Raw genomic sequence first — 13,253 nt, 5'->3', positions numbered from 1 at the left:
GGTGGAGATCCCGGTCAGGCACGGGGCTTCATTAACCAGTGCACCCCGCACTTCGAACTTTTGGCACACCAGTTTTCCACCAACCGAGCCAAAGGGACCTTCATCATGTCCCATCTCACTGGGGAGGCGCTGGCTTGGCTAAATCCTCTATGGGAGAGAGGAGAACCCCTGGTGTCCTACCTGCCAGCCTTTCTCACGGCCTTCCGGAAAGTCTTCGACGAACCAGGATGAAAGACCTCATCCGCCTCATCTCTGCTACGCCTCCGTCAAGGGAGTCTCACCGTGGGCCAATATGCCATACGGTTCCGTACACATAACAGTTCGCCTTGCTGCGTTTGAGTTGAGTCCATTTTAGCAACCTGAGCTTGCCTGGGATAATGACGCCCTGGTGTCCGTCTTCTGGGAAGGTCTATCCGTCCGGATTAAAGATGAACTTGCCGGTCGGGACATTCCTACCACTCTCGACGACTTAATAACACTTGCCACCCAGATTGACATCCGGTTCCAGGAGCGTACCAAAGAGGTCACCCGTGAGAGGAGGTTTCCTCGCCTTGCTCCTACCTTCCAGAATCCTGTCGCTTCCTCTGTTACTCCCCAGGCTCACTCACCCGAGCCTATGCAGGTCGACCAGACCAAGATGGTCAAAACCCGTCAAGAGTCACGCCGTGCCGAGGGGAGCTGCTTCTACTGTGGCAGTAAGGAGCACCGGATCCGTTCCTGCCCGGAGAGGTCGGGAAACGCCTGTGTCTAGGATCGCTCAGAGAGGTCGTCTTAGACAAGAATAAACCCTCTCCATCTCTGATGCTGTCGGTCTCTATCATCTGTGGGGAGAACCGTTACTTTGAACTAGCTCAACTTGATTCTGGAGCTGCCGGAAATCTCATTTCTCAGTCCCTGGTAGAAAAATACCGCATTCCCACCAAACCTCTGGCCGAACCCTTATCTGTCGCCTCCTCTTACCGCATCCCATCCAACTTATCACCGAATCCATAACTCTGCAGGTGGGAATGCTGCACTCTGAGAGCATCTTCTTCCATGTTCTACCTGGACTCTCTCATGCCCTTTTGCTTGGCCTACCTTGGCTCTAGAGACATGCACCCGTGCTTAATTGGCAGACCGGAGAAGTCCTTCGCTGGGGACAGGACTGCCATAAGACTTGTTTAGTTCCCATTCGTCCTGCCCGTCCTTCTCCTCCCCCAGCCAATCTACCCGGCCTGCCAGTACCCTATTGGTCTTATGCTGATGTCTTTAATAAAAAGGAAGCAGAGACATTACCTCCTCATAGACCATACGATTGCCCTATCGACTTGGTACCTGGCGCTACTCTGCCCCGAGGGCGTATCTACCCTTTGTCCGCTGCTGAGACCCAGTCCATGTCTGAATATATCGAGGAGAACCTGGCCCGGGGATTTATCCAGAAATCTACCTCCCCGGCGGGAGCAGGCTTCTTCTTCGTTAAAAAGAAGGACAGCTCACTCCATCCCTGCATAGACTATAGAGGCCTTAACCAGATCACGGTAAAGAACAAATACCCCCTTCCGCTCATTCCTGAATTATTTGACCGTCTGAGGGGTGCTAGAATCTTCACCAAGCTGGATCTCCGTGGGGCCTATAACCTGGTTCGTATCCGTCAGGGGGATGAATGGAAGACGGCATTCAACACCCGGGACGGCCACTATGAATACCTCGTAATGCCCTTCGGTCTCTGTAATGCTCCCGCCGTCTTTCAAGAGTTGGTCAATGATATCTTCCGTGACCTTCTCTACTCCTGCGTGGTGGTATACCTGGACGACATCTTGGTCTTCTCTCTGGATCTCCCCACACACCGGAGGGACGTTCGTCAGGTCCTGCTCAGGCTCAGGCAAAACCACCTCTACGCAAAATTTGAGGAGTGCCTCTTTGAGCAGACCTCGCTTCCATTTCTGGGCTACATCATCTCTCAGACCGGTCTACGAATGGATCCTGAGAAACTTTCTGCCATCCAGAAGTGGCCCCGACCGGAGGGGTTGAAGGCTATCCAGCGGTTCCTGGGCTTCGCCAACTACTACCGCCTCTTCATTCCGCACTTCTCTTCCCGGACTGCCCCTATCTCTGTGCTCACCCGTAAGGGCGCTAATCCCAAAGAATGGCCGCCCGAGGCAGAGGAGGCCTTCCTGTCTTTGAAACAAGCTTTCTCCTCCGCTCCTGTGCTGCACCGTCCTGACAGCAACAAACAATTCTTCTTAGAAGTAGACGCTTCCTCCTCCGGAGCCGGAGCGGTGCTCACCCAAAAGTCGTCATCCGGAAGAATGGTAACCTGTGGCTTCTTCTCCCAACTCTTCTCCTCATCTGAGCGCAATTATTCTATAGGAGACCGAGAATTGTTAGCCATTAAGTTGGCACTGGAGGAGTGGCGTTACCTGCTCGAGGGGGCTCTTCACCCGGTAATAATCTACACGGATCACAAAAACTTGGCTTATCTCCAGAGTGCCCAAAGACTTAACCCGCGCCAAGCCCGGTGGTCCTTGTTCTTCGCCCGCTTAGATTTCATTCTTCATTTTCGCCCGGCTGACAAAAATATCAAAGCTGATGCCTTGTCCCGATCCTTTTTGTTCTCCGATCTAGAGGAGGAGCCAAAGCACATCATTGACCCCGCCAAGGTAATGCTAGTGGCTCCCATGGATCTAAATCGTTTTCCACCCGGTAAGACGTTCGTAACAGTACCTGATCGTGAGAAAGTCCTACACTGGGGACATTCGTCTAAGCTAGCTGGCCATGCTGGCCAGAAAAAGACCCTCCTGCTTATTACCCGGCATTACTGGTGGCCTACCCTGCACAAGGACGTAATAGACTTTGTCTCAGCCTGTGCGTCCTGCACCCGCAACAAGGTTGCTAGACATCTGCCAGCCGGCCGCCTTCTGCCTCTTCCCATACCTGCTGCCCCGTGGCAGCATATAGCCATGGACTTTATAATGGATCTCCCTGTCTCTGCTGGTTGTACGGTCATTTGGGTGGTCGCTGACTGCTTCTCTAAGATGGCTCACTTCATTCCCCTGCCGGGCCTTCCGTCTGCATCTGAATTGGCTAAAGACTTTATCCATCATATTTTCCGTCTTCATGGTCTCCCTCTCCACATCATATCCGACCGAGGAGTTCAGTTCACCTCTCGCTTCTGGAGAGCCATGTGTAAACTGCTGGGGGTCACCTTGGACTTCTCCTCTGCTTATCACCCACAGTCCAATGGTCAAGTAGAGCGGATCAACCAAATTTTAACCAGTTACCTCCGGCACTTTGTTAATGCCCACCATTCCGACTGGGTGGATCTTTTACCGTGGGCCGAATTTTCCTATAATAATCACGAGAGCGAGTCTTCCTCCAAATCCCCGTTTTTTATTGTCTACGGTCAACATCCTCGGATCCCGTTTCCCGTCTCCGCCTCGGTGGATAATCCGGCCGCGGAATCTCTTGTTAGCGAATTCTCCTCCATTTGGGAAAGTACCAGATCCGCACTTCTTCAGTCCTCCGAGCGGATGAAGAAACAGGCTGACAAGAGACATCTGGATCCGCCCCAATTCCGTCCTGGAGATAAAGTCTGGCTCTCGTCCAAATATGTCCGGCTCAAGATTCCTTCCTACAAGTTAGGGCCTCGGTTCATCGGCCCACTGGAAGTTATCAAACAAATCAACCCGGTGGCCTATGTAAGGCAGCCCTAGTCACCATACTGGGGGATACTCGCTGCACCGGGTAAATTAAGCACACGTGCAATGTCCTTCCGGTATTTTCTCAATACAGCAGTTTATTATGTTATCATAAACCGCTGTTCACACACATAATGTCCATCTTAGTTTGTCACCGGAATGTTTACACACTTAACATCCGGGAGTCTCTCAAATAGCAGACAGGCCCAATTGGCCCAGGACACAGCCTTCAGCAAGGTAATACTATAGCAATGTCCATAACACAGTCCATGTAACAAAGTGTATTACCTTTGCCGGGTTTAGTTGCTGCAGTCCCTTTAATCCGCCACCACTGTGGCTTTGTGGCTTCCCAGGTAGGGATCTCTAGCCATCGTCCCGTCTAAGCCTACTGGAATGTTTCACTCACACACATCCAGTCTGCGCCTTTCCGGACTCTTCACCAAGCCTCTGCCTTCCAAGGCCATTAGCATCCACTCACAGGATCCAGTCTCAGCCTTTCAGGCTGCCAGGCTTCACTCAGCCTCACTAGGCAGAACGGTGTCCCACACACATGGGGAACAGGCCTCATGTCTCTCACACCGAACACACCTGTCTCCAATTACCGGGGTTTATATATCCTGTGCACACATACACCCATACTGACAGGACCTTGCTGATGTCACAGTCATGTGATCAATCAGCTGTGTGTATAGGTCCTGTGTGCTGTCCCAGTCATGTGTACAGACCTTTACTGTGCATACAGGACCTGTGTGATGTCACAGTCATGTGACCAGTCAGTTAAAGGGGAAGGTACATGGTCAGGTAAAACACATCCTGGACCATTTACAGTAATGCTAGCAAGCTGCTGCATTACACCTATAAATTGAAACTCCCGGCCAACTTGCGGATCCCTAACTCCTTCCATGTATCTCTCCTCAAACCTGTGGTACTTAACTCTTTTTCCAAGTCTACAGGTACGCCTCCTGCTCCGGTTTCCGCTGAAGACGAGTTTGAGGTAGAGAGCATTCTGGCCACCAAAAGGGTAAGAGGAAAGACCTTTTTTCTAGTGGATTGGAAGGGGTTTGGTCCTGAGGAGAGAATGTGGGAGCCCTGGGAGAACATCCATGCCCCGCTCATCCTTGATAAATTTCTCTCCGGCCTAAAAAAGGGAGGACCTAAAGGGGGGGGTACTGTAGCGTCGGCGTCCCTGCCTCCTGCTAGGCAGAGACGCCGTTCCCCTCACCTCCCTGCTCCGTCCTTGGCGTCCTCTTCCCGCGCTGCTGGCAGTGCTCGCTGCTTCCCGGGAACTGTGCTTAGGGCGCGCGCGCTCCCTCCCTCTTAAAGGGGCCGCGCGCGTCGTCCTAAGGAGTCCCCGGCCAATTGCCGGTGGAGCTCCCATATATAAGTCACCTCCTCCAAAATGGAGGTGCCGGAGCAAGGTTGTTGCAAAGCCTTTCATCTCTGCTTCAGCCCTCAGGTCCCGTTGCCAGTCTGTTTTCCAGCTCTGTCTACCTGCTTGCATTCCCTGCGGTCCGACGGTCTGTCTACCAGCATCCGCCAGTCTGTCTATGAACCAGTCCACCTGCCTGATACCTGCCTGAGACCACCTGCCAGCCAGCCGAGAGACTCTTACCCGCTCACCTGGGAGCGCTCACCTGCTACCCGCCAGCTAGCCTACCTGGAGGCTCTGCCGTCACTTGCTGTGACCACCTGCCAGCCAGCCGAGAGACTCTTACCCGCTCACCTGGGAGAGCTCACCTGCTACCCGCCTGCTAGCCTACCTAGAGGCTCTGCCGTCACTTGCCGTGACCACCTGCCTGTCTAGAGACTCTTACCCTGCTGTCACTTGCCGTGACCACCTGCCTGTCAAGAGACTGTTCCCGTCACTTGCCGCGACCTTCTACCCAGAGACTGTTCCTGTCACTTGCCGTGACTACCTGCCCGCCTTCCCTGGGAGCCACCCGCTTCCTTACAAGGACTGTCCCTTTGTATAGTAGCTCAGAGGTTCCACCTCCCAGACCCGTTACAGTAATGCCATGCAATCCATCTGCTGTCCTGGAGGATGTCTCTCATTCTCCTTCCAAAGTCTGTCTGAATCTCTGTCCGAAGACTCCCTCTGTCTCAGGAACACATGTCCCTTCTGCTTCTCTGGGCTCTAGTCTAACTGCTACAAAAGCATATCTCCTTTTTAAATACACATCCACAGGTCAAGGGGTTTTTGGAGGGCAGCCTCACATGGCTCAGCTCTCATTGTTTTGATATAATCAGTTTACTTAGTTTGTATCACAGGGGCTCTTGTAAATACACATCATTGTTTCAGAATCAAAGAGCAGATAACATTTAGGGTTATACAAATAGTAGTCTGTGTTAATCAACTAAAGAAGAACAGAGATTAAAGAGTCAACATAAAAATAAAGGAATGCTGCTCTTGCCATTAGAAAGTATGTCTGGCATAATTAAGATTTTACTCTGTATCGTCACATTCCTCCCCTAATCTTAATTAACCAGACATGATAGGATCCCAGTCATCCTTCTCCACTTATTGTAGGCAGTCCATCAGCATGTCTTTAAGCACAGACATGAATGTAAGATGTTTCACCTTCATGGGAACAAAACTTTGCATCACCCAGTTTGCTCAGAGCATATTCCATGTCTTCCTTGCAAATAAACTCCAAACGTAATTGAAGAAAACAGACTGGTGTCCATTGCATCCACACATGCCTTCATCTGCATCCTGTGGTTCCTGAATTAAATCCGATGAGTGTTGGTGGCCTGGTATTCAATCCGTTGAAGCTGGCACAGCTCCTGTAGTTGCCATTACTTGTTGCTGCTGTATATCCTCTCCAGTCCTCGTCCCAAGGCCGAGCTGCTGGGGTTGGACGTAGTAGCATCCGAAACCCACTGTGTATGCCTCACCTATGGTCTGCTGGGTCTGTCTACATGCCTCCCTGGTTGTGGAGCCCTTTGGACAGTGTGTGCTAACACCAGTTCCATGCAGCTCCCCCACCTCTGCTGGGCTGAGTAGTATCACACCTCTGCCACCAAAATGTGAAGACCCGGGGTCTTACGTGGGCATAACACTACTCAGACAACACAGGGTGAGGGTTAAATAGCAAGGCAATACTTTATTGAACCACAAAGCAGACAATAAGCACACAGAACAGTCCCAGCAAATACCCAAGATGGTACAACCTTACACAGTCTCACCCTTCCGCTGGCCCGCCTGGGATAGAACAGCCGCTACTTTGGAGACTTCCCGGGCAGACTACCTCAACTAGTGGCCCCCCGCTTCTGGCGTGCCCCTACAGAGAGGAGGTAGCAGCAAGCTTAGGAAGCTAGCAGTCCATCAAGGTACAAGACCAGGAAAACCGAGGGTCCAAATCTGTCCTCTCCGAGAGTTTCCATGGAGCCAGGCGAGCGGTGGGTCCCTCCTGGCAACTCCATATGTCTCCATGGGTTCTAGGAGACCGGTGGGTCCCTCCTAGGAACCCAAAAACAACATATCCATGGGGCCAGGTGACTTCTTCGTCCTCTCCTGGACTCCCCAAAATGTATCCATGTCTCTCTGATGGTTAATGTAGCAGATCCAAATCATTCCAGTCAGGGCCAGTACCCTTAGGCTAGAATAATATAGAATTACAATCTGTGTCTTTTTGGTAATGCCATGCAATGCATCTGCTGTCCTGGAGGATGTCTCTTATTCTCCTTCCAAAGTCTGTCTGAATCTCTGTCCCAAGACTCCCCCTGTCTCAGAAACACATGTTCCTTCTGCTTCTCTGGGCTCAAGTCTAACTGTTACAAAATCATATCTCCTTTTTAAATACACATCCACAGATCAAGGGGTTTTTGGAGGGCAGCCTCACATTATATTGAGATAATCAATTTACTTAGCTTGTATCACAGGGGCTCTTGTAAATACACATCATTGTTTCAGAATCAAAGAGCAGATAACATTTAGGGTTATACAAATAGTAGTCTGTGTTAATCAACTGAAGAAGAACAGAGATTAAAGAGTCAACATAAAAATAAAGGAATGCTGCTCTTGCCATTGGAAAGTATGTCTGGAATAATTAAGATTTTACTCTGTATCGTCACAGAGGACTATGGGGTGCATTATTGTATATTGAGGGCTATGGGGGTGCATTATTGTATATAGAGGACTATGGGGAATATATTATACTATATGGAGGACTATGGGGTGTGCATTATACTATATGGAGGACAATGGGGCATATTATACTATTTGGAGAACAATGGGGCACATTATACTATATGGAGGACTATGGGGCACATTATACTATATGGAGGACTATGGGGCACATCATACTACATGGAGAACTATGGGGCACATTATACTATATGGAGGACTATGGGGCTCATCATATTAGATGGAGAACTATGGGGCACATTATAATTTGTGGAGGACTATGGGGCATATTATACTATGTGGAAGACTATGGGGCACATTATACTATATGGAGGACTATGGGGCATATTATACTATTTGGAGAACAATGGGGCACATTATACGATATGGAGGACTATGGGGCACATTATACTATATGGAGGACTATGGGGCACATCATACTAGATGGAGAACTATGGGGCACATTATACTATATGGAGGACTATGGGGCACATCATACTAGATGGAGAACTATGGGGCACATTATAATTTGTGGAGGACTATGGGGCATATTATACTATGTGGAAGACTATGGGGCGCATTATACTATATGGAGGACTATGGGATGTGCATTATACAATATGAAAGACTATGGGGTACATTATACTATGTGGACGACTATGGGGTGCATTGTACTAAACGAGCAAAATGCTGTCAATTCATCGGGTGATTGGATTGTTTATGCTGGAAAAAAAACATGGTTTCAGCAGCACATCGCCTGGTGAAAACTGCAAATGTGCTGCTTATAACATGATACTGTATGGGTAATATCTCCAAAAAAAACTTTTCAAAAGGCCAAATGTATAAGAGTAAAACACAGTATTTTATTGATAAATATTTAGAAAAAAACATAATAAAGATACATATAAAACTGTGAGACAAAATACACATAAGGCACAAGGTGGGTGTACCCGGATGAGGAAGCAGTAAAAGCATATGCCAGATAGCCCATATGAAAAATATCAATGGAAATCCTATGTATAGCTAATCTAACTGTTATCTGCAGAAAAAAGCATGATTAAAGGGAATCTATCACCCCCCTAGGACTTTTCAGACCGTTAATATGGGCATACAGGTGATAGAAATGTGAATCTATACCTACTGTACCTGTATGACTCATATTAGTGGTCTGATTGCTGTGAAATTACTTTTTTATTAAATTATTTTTGCTAAGCTTCGCGTCCCCCGGATGCCAAGAAATGCCCACCTACTAGCCCTATTTCCATACTCACCCCACCTCCCCTGCACATCACAGGGCCCTGTGACATGCAGTTCCCGGCCGGATCCCGCCCCTGCGCTGTTTCCTCTGTAGGGACGGCATTCTTCTCCTTGCTGTCAGTGTAGTGTTGTGCAGCAGGGAACTTGTGCGCAGCCTCCGTTGAGTTACTCTTCCTTCACAGCACATGCGCACAAGTTCCCTGCTGCAAAATACTACATCTATTCTGTAATAAGGTCCCCCTTTCTGCAATAATTCCCCCCATATTGTACTGTTCTCTATTCAGGCCCCTAACATTTAATAATGTCCGCTGTTCTTGCCCTTTTCTTTAATAATGTTCCTTGTCCTGACCCCTTTTTTAATAGTGTACTTCATCCTGGCCCCTATCCTCTAATAATGCCACCCATCCTGTAATAATATAGTGGCATGTACAAGTTTAGCCACCCCTGGTTAAAATCTCTAAAAGTGACACCTTTCCTTTGTATTTTAGGCAAATATATATATATATATATTGTAATTTTTTACATTTTAAAAATTTCTGAAAAGAAAATTGGCAGATGCAAAAGTTTGGGCACCCTGTATGGTTAGTGCCTAGTAGCACCCCCTTTTACAAGTATCACAGCTTGTAAACACTTTTTGTAGTCAGGCAAGAGTCTTTCAATTCTTGTTTGAGGGATTTTCATCCATTCATCCTTGGGAAATTCTTCCAGTTCTGTAAGATTCCTGGGTTGTCTTGCATGCACTGCTATTTTGAGGTCTAGCCACAGATTTTCAATGATGTTCAGATCAGGGGACTGTGAGGGCCATTGTAAAACCTTCAGCTTGCGCCTTTTGAGGTAGTCCATTGTGGATTTTGATGTGTGGTTAGGATCATTATTCATTTGTAGAAGCCATCCTCTTTTCAACTTCAGCTTTTTTACAGATGGTGTTATGTTTGTATCAAAAATTTGTTGTAATTTAATTGAATCCATTCTACCCTCAAACCGTTAAATGTTCGCCGTGTCATTGGCTGCAACGCAACCCCAAAGCATGAGATATTTACCCCCATGGTTGGTTGCTTAATGGTTAGCGAGATGTTATTTTCCTGAAATTCTGTGAAACTCTGCCCTTTTTTCTCCACACATAACTATGATCATTGTGGCCAAAGAGTTCTATTTTAACCTCATCGGTCCACAGGACTTGTTTCCAAAATGTATCAGGCTTGTTCAAAATGTTCTCTTGCATACTTCTGACGCTGTATTTTGTGGTGAGGACACAGGGGAGGTTTTGTTCTGGTGACTCTTCCATGAATGCCATATTTGTGCAGGTGTCTCTGAACAGTAGAACAATGTACCACAACTCCAGAGTCTTCTAAATCTTTCTGAAGGTCTTTTGCAGTCAAGCGGGAGTTCTGATATGCCTCTCTAGCAATCCTACAAGCAGCTCTCTCTGAAATTTTGCTTGGTCTTCCATACATTATCTTGACCTCCACTGTTACATTTCAAACTGAGGAAAGGACAACTTGAAAACTCTTTGCTATCTTTTTATAGCCTTCTCCTGCTTTGTGGGCCTCCACCATTTTCAGAGAGCTAGGTAGCTGCTTAGAAGAACCCACATTTGCTGTTTTTTGGCACAAGGTTAGAGGAGGCTGGGTTTATATAAAGCTGGGAAATTTGCATCACCTGGCCTTTTCTAACGATGATAGTGAACAAGCCATAAGCCTAAAAGGCTGATTAAGGCCTGAAACCTTAGTCAAAGTTATCAGAGCACATAAATTTCCAAGGTTGCCCAAACTTTTTCATCGACCCATTTTCCTTTTTGTAATTTTTAAAATGTAAAAATTGACTATTTTTTGCCTAAAATACAAAGAAGATGTGTCATCTTTAACTTTAGCTTTTTTAGAGATCATTTCATCTTCAACTTGCTTAATTGTTCACAACAATAGTAATTTTGACCAGGGTGCCCAAAATTTTACATGCCACTGTATCCTCCATCCTGGTTCCTATCCTTTATTAATGCTCCCCATCCTGTAGTAATGTCCCCTAACCTGCAGTAATGTCCTGCATCCTGGGCCCTATCCTGTAAAATGTCCTCCATCCTGACTCCTATCCTGTAATAATGCCCCCCATTCTGTAATAACGTCCCTTATTCTGTAATAATTTCCCCCATTCTGAATTAATATTCCCTATCCTGGCCTATTTCTTTAATAATGTCCCCCATCCTGGCCTCTTTTATTAATTATAAGTATCAAAGACTGACAGTCACTTCCAAACAGAAAAACAGGTGTGAGCAGGTGCAAGCTAAGAGAGCCACTTACATATGTAACAATTTAAGCTGCACTCTGTAATGCAATAGTATGGAACCATGGAATATATGAAATTGGAATTGCATTGCTGCTCTAGAAAAAAGTTAAAAAGTAAGGTACTTAGCGCATAAATTGGCCAATTCATTTGTGCCCAACAACCATCGAAAAGGCAACCTTCTTTGCTGGGAACCTAACCTAAAATGATACCTCTCCTGGACTGATAGCTTACAGTTATATGGGTAGGCAGGGTCTAGCTGTGATTAAAACTACTATAGGGTTTCAGAGTGCAGCTTTAATTTGTAAGTTACATATGGAAGTGGCTCTTTTAGCTTGCACCTGTTCACACTTGTTTTTCTGTTTGAAAGTGACGGTCAGTCTTTGATATTTTCTTTTTTTTGCCCTATTCTTTTAAAATGTCCCTAGTCCTGGCAGCCCTCTCCAACATGTTTAAAAAATAAATAAAAAGATTCTTCCTACCTTTCCCCGCTCCCACAACCTCTTCATCCTCCATAGCCATCACAGTGGTTCAGGGCAGTGAAGTGATGGGCCACCTGCGATGGGTACTCCAATGTCAACTGCTGGCCTCTGATAAGCCGGCTGAGAGACCCAAAGGAGGTATTCAATGAGAGGGACATAGACAGTAATATTGAATATACATAATAACCACTTTATTTAGATAATAAATGACAAAAACAAGGACACATTAAAATTAAATAAAAAACAGCTCAGGAGAGGGAGGGGTATGCCCAAAATAACATCAAATCAAGCCTTTCCAATTACATATGCATCCAAAAATAGGATAAATACACCAACAGTTGAGTATACACATTTGCATCACACATTTAATATAATTATGATAATTGTGCAATGACAATATATTCAGTGATTACTAAAGTGCATATCAGTGATTTAATGCAGAAAAGCATACAGTTAAGCATGAAGACACAAATTGCTGGGAAGAAAAAATTGCCGTCCAAAATAGCACACCTAAGTGCTGTAAAGTGCAATTCACATAATGAATTTACAAAGCTAAATGCTTAGAAACAACGTTTCACCACCGCTTCTTCCGGGGGGGTGTCTATATGGATAGGGGCCGTCGTATATATATATATATATATATATATATATATATATATATATATATATATATATAGTACAGACCAAAAGTTTGGACACACCTTCTCATTAAAGATTTTTCTGTATTTTCATGACTATGAAAATTGTACATTCACACTGAAGGCATCAAAACTATGAATTAACACATGTGGAATTATATACTTAACATAAAAGTGTGAAACAACTGAAAATGTGTCTTATATTTTAGGTTCTTCAAAGTAGCCACCTTTTGCTTTGATGACTGCTTTGCACACTCTTGGCATTCTCTTGATGAGCTTCAAGAGGTAGTCACCGGAAATGGTTTTCATTTCACAGGTGTGCCCTGTCAGGTTTAATAAGTTGGGACCATCAGTTGTGTTGTGCAGAAGTCTGGTGGATACACAGCTGACAGTCTGAATACTGCATACTGAATAGACTGTTAGAATTTGTATTATGGCATGAAAAAAGCAGCTAAGTAAAGAAAAACGAGTGCCCATCATTACTTTAAGAAATGAAGGTCAGTCAGTGCGAAAAATTGGGAAAACTTTGAAAGTGTCCCCAAGTGCAGTTGCAAAAACCATCAAGCGCTACAAAGAAAGTGTCTCACATGAGGACCGCCCCAGGAAAGGAAGACCAAGAGTCACCTCTGCTTCTGAGGATAAGTTTATCCGAGTCACCAGCCTTAGAAATCGCAGGTTAACAGCAGCTCAGATTAGAGACGAGGTCAATGCCACACAGAGTTCTAGCAGCAGACACATCTCTTCAACAACTGTTAAGAGGAGACTTTGTGCAGCAGGCCTTCATGGTAAAATAGCT

Source organism: Phyllobates terribilis, unplaced genomic scaffold, assembly GCF_046119375.1.
Source record: "Phyllobates terribilis strain yellow unplaced genomic scaffold, ASM4611937v1 Scaffold_1__5_contigs__length_1240528914, whole genome shotgun sequence".
NCBI lineage: Eukaryota > Metazoa > Chordata > Amphibia > Anura > Dendrobatidae > Phyllobates > Phyllobates terribilis.
Note: the sequence above shows the minus strand (reverse complement) of the source record.